At 44.4% G+C, this 6,548-nt stretch overlaps 1 pseudogene; it reads left to right on the top strand.

Moving 5' to 3' along the window:
* The first annotated feature begins 1,403 nt into the window (after nucleotides 1-1,403).
* Nucleotides 1,404-1,521, top strand: LOC126177512 (5S ribosomal RNA; annotated as a pseudogene).
* The last annotated feature ends 5,027 nt before the right edge of the window (nucleotides 1,522-6,548 follow it).

Below are 6,548 nucleotides of genomic sequence, written 5' to 3'. Positions count from 1 at the left end.
TTCCAAGACTGCCTCCTATTCATCATATGTTCGTCGTGATTGTTTTGACCTACATACATATTTCAGGTTTTTAAACAGAAACGTCTTTGGTTATCAGACTGAGTCATGTACGAGCATTGCACAAGATTCAATTACAAAATGGATCAGCTACACGTTCTCCGAACTTGGTAGAAGCAACTTTAATCATAAAATTCACTTGCTTATTTCTTTATGCCCACAGTTCTTTCCGTTGCGCAAAGTAAACATTTTTTTTTAAATACTGTCAGATTACGTTACATATCATTTCTTGAGTCTACACTTTATACAGAAACGGGCACTCATTCAGGGCATTTTTCTGAAGAATTATTTTCATGTATTCAGAACCAGGCACAAAAATTGGCTTGCGCTGTTCGATTCGTGAATGGTGCAATGTTAGAAGAATGAATGTCCGTAAGCCTCTTCTGTTCGTTTATTTATCAGCTATATACGTTTTCCTGTTTGGGGGGTACACCAGCCGCCCACCTGCTGCTATTCCTCTACTGCAAAACACATCTTCCGCATTTGCACAAACATTTATGTCGTGAAACAGCTATGTTGAAATGCTGTCACTATGATAATGTGGGTGATTCTATAATCGTTGGCGATGACTGTGGTGGCCCCTCTCCCGTTTTTACATCTGAAAGGTCCTGGTACCAGTGCACGTTCAGAAAAACTGTCAATTTTGATTCAGCTGTACACGTTCGGAAGCGTTCTGCACCGCGTATAACCCATGTTGTATCGTCACAAATCCTTCTTGCTACGGATTCAGGTTCGCTGGCAATCTGAATGGAAGGGGCATAGTATCGCTACACCATCAAAGAAAATTCACCTTGGAGCATTTAAAGGCTTCTTAGGTCACTGCTAGGTAGCTAACTTACTAGGATCTGGAAAGATGCTAATGTCCAAGAGACCAAAGGTTGTAACCTAGAGTGATCACTAATCGAACAGACTTTACGATAACAGCATAGGCAGAAGTTATTATGCAAAGAGTTGAAAACTACACCACTGGCTGTTAAAACTGCTTCGAAAAGAAGGATAGTAAAAAATCATCGTCTTATTGTGCATATACACTCAGCTGACGAAAATAATGAGATAGCGATATGCCATATACAGATGGCTGTGCCGGCCGGTGTGGCCGTGCGGTTAAAGGCGCTTCAGTCTGGAACCGCGTGCCCGCTTCGGTCGCAGGTTCGAATCCTGCCTCGTGCATGGATGTGTGTGATGTCCTTAGGTTAGTTAGAGTTAAGTAGTTCTAAGTTCTAGGGGACTTATGACCACAGATGTTGAGTCTCATAGTGCTCAGAGCCATTTTGAACAGATGGCTGTAGTATCGCGAACACAAGGTATAAAAGGGCAGTGAATTTATACTCAGGTGATTCATATGAGCCAACGGCCTTGCCGCAGTGGTAACACCGGTTCCCGTCATATCACCGAAGTTAAGCGCTGTCGGGCTGGGCTAGCACTTGGATGGGTGACCGTCCGATCTGCCGAGCGCTGTTGGCAAGCGGGGTTCACTGAGCCCTTGTGAGGCAAACTGAGGAGCTACTTGATTGAGAAGTAGCGGCTGCGGTCTCGGAAACTGACATACGGCCGGGAGAGCGGTGTGCTGACCACATGCCCCTCCATATGCGGATCCAGTGACGCCTGTGGGTTGAGGATGACAGGGCGGCCGGTCGGTACCTTTGGCCCTTCATGACCTTTTCGGGAGGAAGATTCCTGTGAAAAGGTTTCTGAAGTGATTGCGACCACATGACGGGATTTAACAGACTTAGAACGCGGCACGGTAATTTGGGCTGGTCGCATTGGACATTCCATTTTGGAAATCGTTAGGGAATTCAATATTCCGAAAACCACAATGTCAACAGTGTGGTGAAAATACCAAATTGCAGGCATTACCTCTCACCACACACAACGCATTGGCCGACGGCCTTCACTTAACGACCTAGAGCAGCGGCGCTTGCGTATCGTTGTCAGTCCTAACAGACAAGCAATGCTGCGTGAAATATCAGCAGAAATCAATGTGCGGCGTACGACGAAAGTGTCCGTTAGGATAATGCGGCGAAATTTGGTGTTAATTGGCAGTGGCAAAAGACGAACGACGCCTTAGCTTACAGCACCTTAAACGACTGGAAAACCGTGGACTAGACAGATGAGTCCCGATTTCAATTGGTAAGAGCTGATGGCAGGGTTCGAGTGCGACGCAGACCCCTCGATGCCACGTACCCAAGTTGCCACTAATGCACCATAATGGTCTGGGCTGTGTTTACATGAAATAGAATGGGTCATCCGGTCCACTGAAGAGATCACTGACTGGACATGGTCATGTTCGGCTGCTTGTAGACCATTTGCAGCCTTTTATGGACTTCGTTTTCCCAAAGAACGATGCAATTTTTATGGATGACACTGCAGCATGTCACCGGGCCAGTATTGTTGGCGATTTGAAGAACAGTCTGATCAATTCGGGCGAATGATTTAGCCATCCTCGAACGTTTATGTGCCATAAGGTTCGGTTCGTGCACAAGAGCCTGTTCTCGCAACAGCTTCGCAATTATGGACGGCAATAGAGGCAATATGCCTTAGTATTTCTGTAGGGGACTTCCAACGACTTTTCGAGACCATGCCACATCAAGTTACTGCATTACACCGGGCAAAAGGAAGTCTGCGACGATATGAGGTGGTATCCCACCACCTTTTGTCACCTCACTGTACAGCATAGTAGAAAGATTAAATGATCAAATTTGTCGGTGATTTGAGGGTATGCAAGGTGCAGGATTTATTATACAGAGTTGCCAGATCTGACAGAAACAATGGCTCTCCTTTGGCTGGGCGTTTATTCGCTCCATGCTGCTTCAACTCTGTGTCCTAGTTGCCAGCGTAGAAGGCATGTGGCAGCGTGCCAGTCTCTCAGCAACATATGACCAGATGTTTACAATGAGACATCTGCAGAACGTGCTGCTCAGGGCAACAGTCGAACAGCTTCTGTATCGAGGAAAGTCAAGATAGCATGAGCAACGTACGATTTCGCGTTATCTTGTTAGAAGATAACGCCAGGGCGACCTCAATGATAGGGCACAGCCACTGCTCTTAACATATTAGAAATGTAACTCCTGCTGGTCCTAATTCGAGCTATGCTGACCAGAGGTGATCGTGTTGTGTATCCAACGGCATCCCTTACATTCACAGGTGCACTAGTATGACGATCACGAATGTCATCTGCTAACGTTCGTTCTCCTCGATTGAAAAGACGACGTGGTGGCCCTCCTGTGTGGTTTGTTTTCCTTTGGACGCACCAGTGGCGGCGCTGATATCTCTACGGCGTTCCTGTTGCTACTGACGTCGTCGCACTGCCCTTGCAGATACTTGTATTGTTGCAAAGATGCCAGTTTCCTTACCCTCGTACATGTCGTGTCTGGGCCCTCGAGAGGATAATATTTGTCCTATCGGGCGCTGTTCACGTAGGGCCGTTGAGATCATGCATGGAGTGGGGTATAACTCTCCCGACTTCCCTCACCTGCCAGCCTGCGATTACGAGTGACTTTGTATGGTAAATCACTATTTTATTTTCATTTCTATTTATTTTTTGCAAATTTAAAGACCTGTTACCTGATACTTTAAAACACGTCGTATATATTACAGTTTTCGTTTGTTATTTTTTACATTTCTTCGTTTGGTTTTTTCAGTGCATTTCGACATGTCATGTCTCATTCATAATTCCAGGCGTCTTATTTACTGTTACATCTCATCTTCCTCTTTCTCTTCATACTCTTCAGTGTCACTGTTGTCGCTGTCACTGTGGGCCTCGCATTTAACCTTCTGGAGATTGTTGTTACGTTAGAATAACAAATAACTTGAGATTGACGTATAAATAAAATTTTGTTATTTTAAGAAGAATGTAAAACGATAAACGGATAGAGGAGAGATTTGTTAGTGCTATCACTGACTGTGCCTGTGGATAAATACCTCGGAATGACTCCTTAGAGCTGTTGACCTCCAATCACAACAAAATGGTTCATAGTTAGTGGTAGAGGAATGGTATTGCTAATCTTGTGCATTAACCTAGGGTATTAGTCCATGTACAGCACTAGGCGCTTTCTTAGCTAGATTGCCAGCACCTTACACTTCATTTACTTTAGTATTCGCTACCCTTAACTTTGATTTGGTTGGCGTGTACAATTTTTCAGTGCATTTCGACATGTCATGTCTCATTCATAATTCTAGGCGTCTTATTTACTGTTACATCTCATCTTCCTCTTTCTCTTCATACTCTTCAGTGTCACTGTTGGCCTCGCATTTAACCTTCCGGAGATTGTAGTTACGTTAGATATGGGCATGTCTGTTATATCGTGTCGGACGATACTCTTCACGAGTTGTTTTTGAAATTCAGTCTGTTAATCCAGTCAGTTATACCGATTGTTCTTGGTCTCTTACTGCTGTGTATAGAGGGTGGTCCATTGATAGTGACCGGGCCAATTATGTCACGAAATAATCATCAAACGAATAAACTACAAACAACGAAACTCTTCTAACTTGAAGGGGGAAACCAGATGGCGCTATGGTTGGGCCGCTAGATGGCGCTGCCATAGGTCAAACGGATATCAACTGCGTTTATTTAAATAGGAACCCCAATTTTTTGTTACATATTCGTGTAGTACGTAAAGAAATATGACTGTGTCAGTTGGACCACTTTTTTCGCTTTGTGACAGATGGCGCTGTAATAGTCACAAACGTGTAAGTACGTGGTATCACGCAACATTCCGTCAGTGCGGACGGTATTTGCTTCGTGATACATTACCCGTGTTAAAATGGACCGTTCACCAATTGCGGTAAAGATCGATATAGTGTTGATGTATGGCTATTGTGATCAAAATGCCCAAGCGTGTGCTATGTATGCTGCTCGGTATGCCTGACGACATCATCCAAGTGTCCGGACCGTTCGCCGGATAGTTACGTTATTTAAGAAAACAAGAAGTGTTCAGCCACATGTGAAACGTCAACCACCACCTGCTAGAAATGATGATGCCCAAGTAGGTGTTTTAGCTGCTGTAGCGGCTAATCCGCATATCAGTAGCAGACAAATTGCGCGAGAATCGGGTATCTCAAAAACGCCGGTGTTGAGAATGCTACATCAACATCGATTGCACCCGTACCATATATCTATTCATCAGGAATTGCATGGCGACGACTTTGAACGTCGTGTGCAGTTCTGCCACTGGGCAGAAATTACAGGACGATGACAGATTTTTTGCACGCGTTCTATTTAGCAACGAAGCGTCATTCACCAACAGCGGTAACATAAACCGGCATAATATGCACTAATAGGCAACGGGAAATCCACGATGGCTGCGACAAGTGGAACATCAGCAACTTTGGGGAGTTAATGTATGGTGCCGAATTATGGGAGGAAGGATAATTGGCCCTCATGTTATCGATGGCAATCTAAATGGTGCAATGTATGCTGATTTCCTACGTAATGTTCAACCGATGCTACTACGAGATGTTTCACTTCATGACAGAATGGCTATGTACTTCCAACAGGATGGATGTCCGGCACATAGCTGGCGTGCGGTTGAAGCGGTTTTGAACAGCATATTTCATGACAGGTGGATTGGTCGTCGAAGCACCATACCATGGCCCGCACGTTCACCGGATCTGACGTCCCCGGATTTCTTTCTGTTGGGAAAGTTGAAGGATATTTGCTATTGTGATGCACCGACAACGCCTGACAACATGCGTCAGCGCATTGTCAATGCATGTGCGAACATTACGCAAGGCGAACTACTCGCTGTTGAGAGGAATGTCGTTACACGTACTGCCAAATGCATTGCGATTGACGCACATCATTTAGAGCATTTATTGCATTAATGTGGTATTTACAGGTACTCATGCTGTAACAGCATGCGTTCTCAGAAATGATAAGTTCACAAAGGTACGTGTATCACATTGGAACAACCGAATTAAAATGTTCAAATGTACCTACGTCCTGTATTTTAATTTAAAAAACCTACCTGTTACCAACTGTTCGCCTAAAATTGGGAGCCATGTGTTTGTGACTATTACAGCGCCATCTGTCACAAAGCGAAAAAAGTGGTCCAACTAAAACATTCACATTTCTTTACGTGATATCCGAATATGTAATAAAAAATGGGGGTTCCTATCTTAAAAAAGCAGTTGATGTCCGTTTGACCTATGGCAGCGCCATCTAGCAGGCGAACCATATCACCATCTGGTTTCCCCCTTCAAGCTAGACAAGTTTCTTTCTTTGAAGTTTTTTTGTTTGACGCTTATTTCGTGAGATATTTGGCCCGGTCATGATCAATGGACCACCCTGTATATTAGATTTGTTAGCGCCATCACCGATTGAGACTGCTGATAAATACCTCGGAGTGGCCTCTTCGAGCTGTTGACCTCCAGTCACAACAAAATGGTTCATAGTTAGTGGTAGAGGAATGGTATTGCTAATCTTATGCATTAACATTAGGTATATGTCCATGTACATCACTGGGCGCTTTCTTAGCTAGATTGACAGCACC

This window comes from Schistocerca cancellata, chromosome 3, assembly GCF_023864275.1.
Source record: "Schistocerca cancellata isolate TAMUIC-IGC-003103 chromosome 3, iqSchCanc2.1, whole genome shotgun sequence".
Taxonomy (NCBI): domain Eukaryota; kingdom Metazoa; phylum Arthropoda; class Insecta; order Orthoptera; family Acrididae; genus Schistocerca; species Schistocerca cancellata.
This window is presented reverse-complemented; position numbering and strand designations above follow the sequence as displayed.